This window comes from Patella vulgata, chromosome 3 (genome assembly GCF_932274485.2).
Source record: "Patella vulgata chromosome 3, xgPatVulg1.2, whole genome shotgun sequence".
In the NCBI taxonomy this organism is placed as follows: Eukaryota; Metazoa; Mollusca; class Gastropoda; family Patellidae; genus Patella; species Patella vulgata.
This window is the reverse complement of record NC_065881.2, coordinates 2,218,989-2,231,982: the sequence shown is the minus strand read 5'-3', so window position 1 is coordinate 2,231,982 and position 12,994 is coordinate 2,218,989. Positions and strand designations below refer to the sequence as shown.

Here is a 12,994-nt window from a genome sequence, read left to right as displayed (position 1 = left end):
AAAATCTCGAGTATCCAATGCCATCGAGAGTCGATTAATGGTCTTGTTTTGTTAATAAATGTCTATTCAATAGTTTATATAATATATAACATTTCACTCCTATGACATCATTATTAATGTGACGTAATAATGTATGTTTAGTTTAACAAAATGTTCTGTTTAAACAATGCGAACATTTATTCTACATTATTGCTATCTCAAAGCTGTCGAAAATTTAATCAAAAAACATACATGGTTCGAATGTGTTAGACATTACGTTTATAGAATACAAACATCTCACTCCAATCCGATTAAAATACAGATCTATATTTCGTTTCGTGTTTTATACTTTCGACGGCCTCTACTATTCGAAGATCTGACTGTAGTGCGAGGTCGTTTCAAGGGTCACACGAGCGTCTTTTCACCCTATGACGTCAGACATTGATTAATCGAGCAGCGTTGCGGTTTCTAGTGCTTTACCCACAGTTCCATGCACGGAACGCCGTAACAGGCCGGTTCATTGGTTAATTCCACAAATGAAGCAGAGCGCCTGTTATATAACAACTCTTCCAGATCATAGTGTTATGAAGACAAGTAAAACGAAATTTTTAACTATAAAAAACGAAACGAATAGGACCTTGTTATAATCAGATTTAAAATTACGTGTCTGGGTCGTTTTACAACAAAGTCGTCCATGGAAGCAATCCCATCTTAATGTTTATAAGCCATGCCCTTAATATATCATATTATTTGGGTTTGGACTTGTGTTTTTGCGACGACCCATCAAATATTGACGTATACATTTATTCATGAACTTTTCAATTCTAAGAATCATTTTCCAAACTTATCAAGGAAATGAAATGAGTTTGTTTGCCACCGCGGTTAACCAAATAAAAATGTTCTGCTCTGACAGAGCTAATGAAAACGGGCATACGTCATGCAATGTGGTATGAAGCAATTTTGCCCGGACAGCGGCGCTACGGTCTACTTTAATATCTAATTGCAACTGCCATGGGATCTTTTACGTCCTGCAATGACAAGGGAAAACCACATCGGAAAATCTCGACGAACGTTCTCGACCAACACCGGGAGCGAGTCTTCTTTGTCACACTATCCGTGCTACACCACTTATAAATCCTATATGGACATTTCTCACCCAACACCGGGAGCGAGTCTTCTTTGTCACACTATCCATGCTACACCACTTATAAATCCTATATGGACATTTCTCGGTCAACACCGGGATCGAACCCGGACCTGCTGGTTAATGAGTCAGCGACTTAATCACCGAGCCCCCGTGGCCCCGGTTTATAAATGACCTGTACAAAATATAAATGAAATGAAATGAAATGGGGTTTAACGTCCTACTGTTCTGCTCTGAACTGGGCTAATGAAGACTGGCATGCGCCATACAGTGTGCTATGAGGGAAATTTTGCCCGGACAGCGGCAATACGGCCTACTCTTATATTAATTCCAACTGTCAAGGGATCTTTTACGTGAACGCCAATGTGTACACGGGACCTCGGTTTTTCGTCCAATCCGAACGACTAGACTGCTGTCCTGCATCACTGACAAGGGGAAACCACGCCGGAAAATCTGGATGAACTTTCTCGGCCAATGCAGGGATCGAACACCCGACCTCCAGACTAGCGAGCCAGCGGTTTTTTTTTGTAAATATGTTTATTCAATAAATATATAATCATACATTTTAATCATGGAACAGCACAAAATATTCTTAATCAATTAAAAGCATTATTTTTTTTTTTTATTTTATTTTTTTTTTTTTTTAAAAAAACAAGAAAAATGAAAAGAAAAGAAATACATTCCTGAATCAAAATACAAAACCATTGACACATTAACACATTGATGAAATAATACATCAATAAATCAATGGATCCATACATTAATTCATAAATATATTTAAATTAGGTTAATTACAATATGTATTAAAAGAAGGTGCCATTCAATTTGAAACTTCAATCAAGATATAATTACACAAAGTTACATAGTATGTACATATAATGTTAAAGATGTTTTGGCTATTTTGATATTCAGTAATGGTAATCTAAGTCAATACGAATAGTATAATTTATAGTTTAAAATTAAATATTAATTACTTCATCGTTTTCTAATCATTTATATTAATTAGTGTATTTAAGGTGTCACGACAATTACAAATCTTAGCTTATATTTACGAGCTGATAAGATTTTACACAGTATCTAGCAGACGAGATTTCTGCCGCCTGCGCGGCGCGTCCCAATTACTGACCTACTATACACACTCAATCTGTGTCAGCTATACAAGACTCTACTTTCCAGTTCTTTTTTAACACCATACATCATATAAGTCCAGTTCTTCCAGTGCTCTTAAAATTTAACATTGAAAAGGGGCTATTGTAAACCTGTTAAGGCAGCGTCTTATCCACTTAGCCACAGCGAGCCCCTGTAGAAAATATAATTTCGATGATTTCCATTTTTAAATACTAACTACAGGCAGGCTCCTCTCGTTTAGGTCCCTCTTCCGATTCGTCCGATTCAAGTGGAATCTCATCACGTGTAGTGCCATATGTTCAAATTCCGGAAAGGTGGACACTTAATCGTTATCAGCCAGGATTGCTAAAAAATCAGAGGAACATTGGATCATAAATTGTATTTTGTGTAGAAAGTTACTTCAATGATTTAAAATTAAAAACTACTCCATATTTTTTTATATGTGAAATTTAGATGATTAAGACCATACCTCCATTTAATTCAGGTGCCACTGCTGTTTCTTTGAGCAGTCGGTTTAATTATGTTACGCTACCTAAACTAGATAATCCAGATTCATTGCCAGTGTGCTATGAGCGACATTTAGACCGGACAGTGGCTCTACAGCCTATACTCTTATGGGATCGTTAACGTGCACGCCACATACATGGGACCTCGGTTTTTCGTCCCACCCGAGCCAGTATACGTTGTCCCTTGTCAGGTCTGCAGTCCTGCACCACTGACAAGGAGGAACTACATTGGGGTACTTTCTCTGTCAACACAGAGATAGAACACGGGACCACTAGGTCAGTGAGTCAACGTCTTACCCACTCAGCCACCGTGGCTCGCTGGTGGAAGACAAATATCTAATTGTAATATCAGTTATAAGTTGGTTCAATTTTGCTCAGTATTTATAAAGATATATACAATATAGAAACCCCATCGATCTATGTTAATCGCTATGAAGTACGCCTGCGGCCATTTTGTTGTCGCGACAATTTAATGACAAACCCGTTTTAAATCCGACTGAATCCAGTCAGGGAGATTATCCAGCGTTTGTATTATGATTTTGTTTTCTTAATTATGTGTCAAATAACGAATCTGGGTATATATCAACGTGGCTTAAACAGACATTATACAAGAGCTAAATCGGATTATTGCATGTCTTTCTTTAGGCCTGAAATGTTATATAAATTATTAATTAGACATTAATTAACTTATCCAGATCATAATCAACTCTCGATATCATCGCTATCTTGTGACCTCTAACCGACTTAGCTACTTTACCAATTAGACCCACCAGGTACTGTAGCTAGCTTACGGCTGTAAATCTTCTTGTGACCTCTAACCTTAGCTTTATCTCCTGTTCTGTAAGGTGTAGGCCTATCCACCTTCGTAGACTCGCCGATATCTTTCACAGATACTAATGAGTAGCTACCGTCGTTCTCCCACTCAACTTATCCATACACCTTGAAGAATTTTAATACTTTAAATCTCTCTGTAATAATGTTCTAAACGATTTGGACACGAAAACAGTTTTTCACTATAAACTGCTGCTTAACACCGGATTCTACAGTTGTGTGTGTGTGGGTGTGTGTGTGTGTGTGTCGTTGTTAACGTCCGCTTACACCTAGTGCGATGATGTCGCACAACTGCCTCGTTTGTTCGTTCCTGGAGTTTTACGTCTACTTCCACATCGTATACAAGATCAACTTCTATCATCTCATCTGATATCGCATACAAGATCAACTTCTATCATCTGATCTGATATCTCATACAAGATCAACTTGTAGCATCTGATCTGATATCGTATACAAGATCAACTTGTAGCATCTGATCTGATATCGTATACAAGATCAACTTGTAGCATCTGATCTGATATCGTATACAAGATCAACTTCTCGCATCTGATCTCTGTTAGATCTGATTTTATAGATGATATGTTTTGGTTGACAATATTTAATACCAAACCCGTTTTTGTTTCTAATAGATTGGAATCCAACTCAATCAGCGGTCTACCATTGAACATGAAACAATTTTATTACACGCAGCTGTACATGTATACATATACACGCCAACAAAACACATTGACATGCTGTTACAATAAATCTGTTCTGTCAAAACAAAACGTCACCTGTTGTTTTTAAAGGACTCAATAACTCGGCGTGTAATCACAAGACAGAGAACTAAAGATTTAATATCCTGTGAAGTGTGAATGCGGCTACACTCTAACCGTTAATCATGTCGTCACTATTGCATTAACTTGGGAGAGAAGGGAGTCCCTGTAATAAATATAACAGAACATGCTAAACATAAATATACCTTCCCAAATATAACATACCTTCTCGGAATATGTCATATCAGATTGATGAAGCGATCTCGCAATTCATAGCAGAACCGGGAATTGACTGTTGAGTTAGAGAGAGTCCGCTGAACTCAAATTATTTTTTGTAGTTCAACTGAATATTCGTGACTGTAATGATTGATATAGTGTAATCCTTTAGTGGCATTTAGCAATTGGAAACATAACAAAACTATACAGTTATATGGGACAACAATCACTGGTTTATTATACACAAGCACGACGTTTCGATAAGTATTCTCTTATCGTTATCAAGCACATAACGTCGTGCTTGTGTATAATAAACCAGTGATTGTTGTCCCATATAACTGTATAGTTTTGTTATGTTTCCAATTGCTAAATGCCACTAAAGGATTATATTCATCATCAGTATGGGGATGAGGCAGTTAAGTGTGTACGCCAGCTTAGTAAACTAGAAGGGAAATATATTCAAGTGTGTAACAACTTAACCTTTCTTATGAGAATGATTAGTATATATATATATATATATATATATAGACCCTCAAGTTTACTAAATGTCATTGTGCTTGATAACGATAAGAGAATACTTATCGAAACGTCGTGCTTGTGTATAATAAACCAGTGATTGTTGTCCCATATAACTGTATAGTATTGATATAGTGGTTGTAATAGGGAAGTCTTTACTATTTTACTCACTTTGTTCGTGTTTTATATAATAATTGGTACGGCATTCATTTTACATGACTGTCTTTACTTGACGTGTTTACATGTGGTTTAACGACCACTCGACACAAACCAAGTTATTCGGGACTAACATGGTTCAATCTTATTTCAATAATTCGCTTGCGCGTAGGGTTCTTTAGCAGTGGGAGGAAACCCGAGGACCCGTAGAAAATCAACGAGGTTGGACAGGCGATCCTATTCCTTGTCACGAACAGCCGGGGAATCGAAACTACACTAGTTGACCTTATGATACAACGCACACGCGCTAACAATTCGGCCACCCAAGACCATGTGTGCTATGGGGGGGGGGGGCAGCTTTGTCAGACAGGCGGCGATACCATCTGCTCTTAACCAATTCCAATAGTGGTGGATTCTTTTACATGCACAATGTCCTCGTTTTTTAGACTATACACTGTTCTGGAGCCACGTTGGCTCATTGAGTAGGACTTTGGAAGACGTTGGAAACGTACATTCTTATTTGCCAGTGGTGTATCCGACGGACCCTATTCATTGTCACGTCCGTTGTTAAAAGATACAGATTAGATTTTTTTTTATCTTTTTTTCAAAGTAAGGAGCCAGGGCAGCTAAGTGGGCGAGACGCTGGCTCGCTATCCTGTATGTCGCGTGTTCGATCCCTACACTGGCCGAGAAAGTATGTCGGTGATTTTCCTTCGTGCTTTCGCCTTGTCAGTGGTTGCAGGACCAGGGCCTGACAAGGAAAACTGTCTAATCATTCGGGTGTACACATTGTCGTGTACGTAAAAGATCCTTTTGCAGTTGGAATTCGATATAAGAGTAGGCCATAGTGTCGCAGCCCGGGCAAACATTCCCTTTTAGCACACTGTATGCCCGTCTTCATTATCCCGGTCGGACTGGAACAGTAGGACCTTAAACACCATTTCATTTCATTTTTTCAAAGTATGTAAATATAAATGTGCCAGAAAATTATTTAAATATTTGAAATAGAAATGAACGTGCGTTTCAGTGATACCTAACATGATATCTAGAATTCGTATTAAGATCATACGAGACGAAGGATCGAGACTTATCGAGTAGAGCCTAGCATTACGACGGCTGTATTAACATATTCTATATCTATTTTAACACATCACTGGTTTGAACGAATCAAATAAATAGTCAGACCTTTAATTTAAAGCTATATGTAAATTTCGAAACCCAAAATGACAGCATTATAAAACGGTCGATTTTAAGTTAATCAACATTTTTAGTCCGATTGTCAAATGAATATGAATTGCACGATATGTTAATCCCAAAATGACATATTGTTAACGCGCTTTAAAAATCTGGATGCAGTAGACTAGATGTAGAAAATTCTAGATACATTAAAATGTTGGCACTAGAAGGTATTTCGTGCTATGGCTTGTTTGTGGTTTAGAATATGATTTATTGTCTTGAATATAATCACAGTATTAAACAATAGATTATAATCTCCCCTACTGATTATTGTAATTCCAGAATGTTACGTTATTGATTTTAGGGTTTATTGTGCTACTTGGAGGGTATGTGCAACCGTTTGTCACCTTAAATAAATTAATATAATTATAGTTTTTAATTAGACACTGTTAACCACACAATGATTTGTTAATGACAATAAATCATATAGTTTATTCAGCTTGACATAAGACTTAACAATAAATATATACAGTTGGTTTAACTTGAATGAAGATTATTATCTATGTTGCATATATATCATCTGTCAGTTAAATCACGTTATATATCTTATATATTGATGTTCATATCGTCTTACCTATTTGTCAAGTAGGAGCCGGATCTCTCAACACACTTCACTAAAGTAACAGTTTGTAGACTTTTCTAGATTGAACGTGTTTGCGGAGATGAAGTTTCAGTAGAAAAAAAAAGATATACCCTTAATATCACGGTGCTTACTACCACACTACTTTTCAATTCATACATCGGCGTGCACGTAAAATACATTCGATGAACGCCGCTGTCCGGGCAAAATTGTTCTCATTAGTATACTAAATATATTACAAGCTAAAATAAATATTAATAAATCATGTATTATATACCTGACATACGCCATGCAGTGTGCTATGAAGGCAATTTTGCACGGACAGTGACTCTACAGCCTACTCTTATTTCCAATTCCAAATGTCAAGGGTTCTTTTACGTGCACGCCACTGTGTTCGCGGAACCTCACCTCGGTTTTTCGTCCCATCCATAAGACTTTACGGTGTCCATTGCTAGGCCCTCCGTCTTACACCACTGACATGGGCGGACTTTCTCGATCAACGCATTGGTTAAACACGGGGCCTCCAGGTTAGCGAGTTAATGTCTTACTCACTGATCCAATGTGGCTCCCATGTGGAATGAATCAGAATTGTAACAAATGTTAATCTAAGCTATAATGTACTAGTGATGTAATTATTTATAATGGGTATAATGAACTTCTATTCAAGTGAAATGAATCAACATTAAAACACCTGCTATCATAAGACGAGTAATATAGTATTTTATGACTAAACGAGGTATCATAACATATAATTTGATTGATTAGTAGTAGAGGTCTAATGATATTGTAATGATATCAGTCAGGTATATAATACATGATTTATTAATATTTATTTTAGCTTGTAATATATTTATTCACAGAATATAATTATACATTATAATATTTATAGTATTTTATAATTTCCACACCTTTAATTTATTTTTTACTTATTCACTGTTACTATATAAGACACACAGGCAAAGTAAAATACAGTAATATACAATAATAAAAACAGGTATTTTTGATTATTTATAATATGTATAGGATAAGAGTTGAGTATGTATAAAAGATTAAAAAGTAAAATATAATATATACAAATAAAATCATTGCCTGTATCTTGCACACCTATATACAATAGAGCATACAGATTTTAAGTACATTTAGTGTCAATAAGAAAATCTGGTTTTAAATACTAATTATAAATTTCAATGTTTCAATTATTGCAATATTTGATGACTTTACGTCTAAATGAAGATTATATAGAGAAAAAGAATTACATTAAATAAATAATTTGCAGATATTTTCTAATTAAACAGGTTGGCAGTGGGATTTTGGAGTGTAGAGTTTTTTGGCTGTTGAGTACATAGTGTCTATCTGAAAATATGCTTCAAATTTTAAAATATGGCTCTTAATGTTTCAAAAGTTACTATATTTGGTGACTTCAATAGCAAATAAAGATAATGTAAGCAAGAAAATTGTTTATAATTCAGAGTTGGCTGAGAATATCTTGTGAAAAGGTTTACAATAACCAATTTCCATGTTAATTTTTTGAGATGACTGGATGAACAAGACTAATATGATTTGTATAGTTTAGAAAGAGCTGGATAGTAGGGGCTTGTATCACTGACAAACATTGGGTGTTTATGTTAGGGGTTAAAAGATGGGTCGAATGCTTGCCGACGGCAATTCGTCTGCTATTCTAGAGATATATTTTCATAAAGGATTTAAGTTGTCAGTTATATCAACTTTAAGGGTATTTAATTTAGTAACTTTAGATGTTATATTTAGGATTGAGTTTGTTTATTGTGATTTCTAAGTATGACAATTACCCTTTAGGCTTATTTCATATCTAAAGTTATTTCTTAAACAAAGTAGATTTGTTCTATATTAGATTGAAATAGATGAAAGACTTCGAAGCTCTTCGGAGGGGATCACGGTGGCTAGGTGGGTAAGACGCTGGCTCGCTATCCTGGAAGTCGGTTTTCGATCCCTGCATTGGCCGAGAATGTTCATCCAGATTTTCCGGCGTGGTTTCCCCTTGTCAGTAATGCAGGACAGAGGGCCTGACAAGCACAGCTGTCTAGTCATTCGGATGGGACGAAAAAACGAGGTCCCGTGTACACATTGGCGTGCACGTAAAAGATCCCTTGACAGTTGGAATTGTATATGAAAGTAGGCCGTAGTGCCGCTATCCGGGATAAATTTCCCCCATAGCACACTGTATGGCGTATGCCCGTCTTCATTAGTCGAGTTGGGAGCATTTCATTTCATTTCGAAGCTCTTCGGGGAAGGTGTTAGAAGGAATATTTAGGGATGTTCTGGAATATTCAAGCATTCTCATCAATAAATTTTTCTAACTTAAAGAAATCTAATAGGGATGTTTGAAGGTTTTGATCTTATTATATTATATTTAACAAGTTCTTCGGAAGAGGTGTTCGAGGGAATAATCATTGAATAGTTATCAAAGTGAGAGAGAGAGAGAGAGATGGGATTTAACGTCCACTCGACACAAACTAGGTCATTTCGGGACTAACATATGGTTGAATTTTATTTCCATAATTTCCATAACGGGGTCTTTAGCTGTGAGAGGAAACTGGAGGACCCGGAGAAAACCCACGAGGTTGGACAGGCGACCCTACCCCTTGTCACGTACAACCGGGGAATCGAAACCCCACCAGTTGACTCAATGACAGACCGTGTGATACAGCGCGCGCGTGCTAACAAGTGAGAAATAATATGAGATTCTAAATAAATTAGAAACCAAAAAGATTTCTCAGGTATGGAGATTTTGACTTTAATAGGTTCAACGATAGAAGAATTAGATGCTCTTCGGCAAAAGTGTAAAATATGAAGAGATTCAGAGTGAAATGAATTGTTTTGAAAAAATTATTAAGATTACGCAAAAGCTTTTGAATGTTTTGTCTATATTACATTCAGAGTTGAGAAATGGATTCCAAGCTCTTCAGACAGTATATCAACATACTTTTAAAAAGTAATTTTAAACTAAGTTCGGGAATACCCGACCTCGAAGTTCGAAAGATCTAAAAGTTTCGAGGTAATAAAGTGTCCCGAATAATATTTGTAATAAAAGTAAACTGAACTTCCACTTGATTGATTAAATTCAGACTGATTTAAGAATAATATACACATAAATTATTATATTCTAAAAATTAACAAAGATTTAACTCCCTTGCAATATTGACTAATGATTAGATTCCACTTAATTGATTAGATTCAGACTGCATTCAACAGAGAGAGAGAGAGAGAGAGAGAGAGAGAGAGAGTATGGGAATTATTTATTTTTAGATATATTTTTAGGATTGAGCTTGTTCAATGTGTATTCTAAATATGACAAATATATTTAAGTATGGCAACTTTCATACCTAAATACGACAAATGTATTTTAGTGTGATAAAATCAACTTTCATACCCAAAGGTTATTTCTTAAACAAAGAGACATATCATTCATCCAATCACTTTTCTCACTTTTATTTTAATGGTACAAGTCAAATAGAATTCTGTGCTGGTTAGGAGAAGTCGATTTCAATTTCTCCATTATAATTATATTTAACAAATAGGGATGAATATTTCTCTAAATGTTGTTTGGTTATTTTTATAATACTTGCTAATGTAATATAGGTTTTATTGAAGCATTCTGTGAAAATATTTAATAATATCAATATTATAATGTACCGTATCTATCATTGTCTTGCACTGATTAAATAAACAGGTGGATTGTTACACATATAATAATAAAATAAAATAAAGGAATTTAATACAATATCATTTAAAGGTACAGGTAAAATATATGTTATGACATCTTGAATAAATGAAATCAAAATATCTGATGTTATATATATAACTAAACGACGCACCATACCATATAATTGATATACGGTTAAAGAAAGATATGAAATTCAAAGTGGGTGATGTCGGATGTGACCCTGGGCAGTCTAGATGAGTTGTTTTTAACCGTCCACATATGATATGTTTTTAATATATCATTTAGCTTGCACGTGTACGGGTTTTTAGCACGATGGTAGCCACTAATAAGCCGGGATCGAACCCACGCCATTTGTTTCAATTAAAGTGGACGTTTACATAATCGTCCCCCTTTTGACTAATCTCGGCCTTAGCCACAGTGTCTCGAGAGTAAGACGCTGGCTCACAAACCAGTAAGTCCCTCATCTTCATCTGTATTATTCCGGTTGGTGACAAACAGTAGAACGTTAAACCCCATTTTAATTCAATTTATATGTTTAAAACAGTAGAACGTTAAACGTCATTTTATTTCAATTTATATGTTTAAAATGAATGATATGTATTATTACAACTGTTTGTGGGTTTCTTTTAGAACGTATTTTACGATATGATAAATGACATGGAGTTTAACGCCCTACTGCTTCGACTGTGAAAATGAAAACGATCATACGTCATGCACTGTGCTATAAGGGAAATTTAGCCCGAAGAGCGGCGCTACTGCCTATTCTAATATCGAATTCTAACTATCTAGGGATCTTTAAAGAGCATGCCAATTTGTACATGGGACTCGTTTTTTCGTCCCATCCGAACGATTATACCAAAAACAAACTGGCAACTAATTTTTTTAATTAAATCAGACACATTACATGTTAGCTCTGTCTGTCTTTCTGTTGGCATTGCCAGATTTAGTTGAAGCCCCTCCCCACCCTCACGACAACAGGAAGATCAAAGTGACTATTAAACACTATTGAAGATATTGACGAATGTTTAGTTGATGCCCCACCCCCTCCTCCCATACCTCATCTTGGCCCGATGACCCCCCCCCCAATCATGGCCCGATGAGCCCCCACACCACCCTCCACTCACCCATATCTTGGCCCGATGACCCTCATATCGTGAGACCCTCCTAGGTTTCATCCTGTCAAGCCCACAGGTCAATCTAGCACTGTCTGTTTGTTAGCGAGAGAGAGAGGGGAGAGAGGGGGAGACAGAGACAGAGTGTATATTCCCATGCTCCTGTACACCATGTGCCGATACAGTGTCCAGAGATGTACGACAATTTAATCTATATGACATTTTCAGCTCTTAAGAAACATTCCTATCGGAGATAAAGCTCAAGTACCACTCTTAACATTTACACATTTTAAATCAGTGTAATTAACAGTGTTAAGCGCAATAGTAGAGTTGTCACTCTGCTTTATGCGCCACATTTTACATGGCATGAGCCTTGTTTCCCGGGGCGTGAAATTTCAGGCATCGGGTCAATGCCGACGTCTGATTGATTGGTTGATTGGAATTCGGGTGGACATAGCATGGGATTTCGGTTGCAAAACCAAAGGATTTTTTTTTCGGGCTCATCATTTCTGCCCCTCCCACTCATCCGGCTGATAAAGACGGGCATGCGCCATACAGTGTACTATGAGGGACATTTTGCAGTCTTCACGTTGTCGGGCACGTAAAAGAATCCATGGCAACTGGAATTCGAAATAAAAGAAGGCCCCTCATTGCAGTCGGTGGTGATTAGTAAGACGTTAAATGTTGTCGGACACGTAAAAGAACCCATGACAGTTGGAATTCGAAATAAGAGTAGACCCCTCATAGCACACTGTATGGCGTATGTCCGCATTCATTAGCCCAGTCGGTGTTGATAGGACGTTAAATTTCATTTCATTTCACTTTGTCAAGTTTCAAAAGGAAGCCACGGTTGCTCAGTGGGTAGGACGTCGGCTCGCTAACCTGGAGGTCTCATATCGTTGGCCGAGAAAGTTCATCGTTTTTTTTCCGGCATATTTCCTCCTTGTCAGTGGTACGGGCACGGGGCAACGTGTGTAGGCGTTCGGATAGGACGACTATCTGGGGACCCGTAGACACATTGGCGGGGACCTTAAAAAAACCTTAACAATTGGAATTCGAAATAAGAGTCAGCTCCGCTATCCGGGCAAAATTTCACTTATAACACACTGTTTGTCGTATATTCCCGTCTTCA

At 36.8% G+C, this 12,994-nt stretch overlaps 1 long non-coding RNA gene across 2 annotated transcripts in view; it reads left to right on the top strand.

The window, feature by feature from the left end:
• Positions 1-12,994, top strand: part of LOC130012195 (uncharacterized) — a 148,180-nt gene that overhangs the window by 46,085 nt on the left and 89,101 nt on the right. The window lies entirely within an intron of this gene.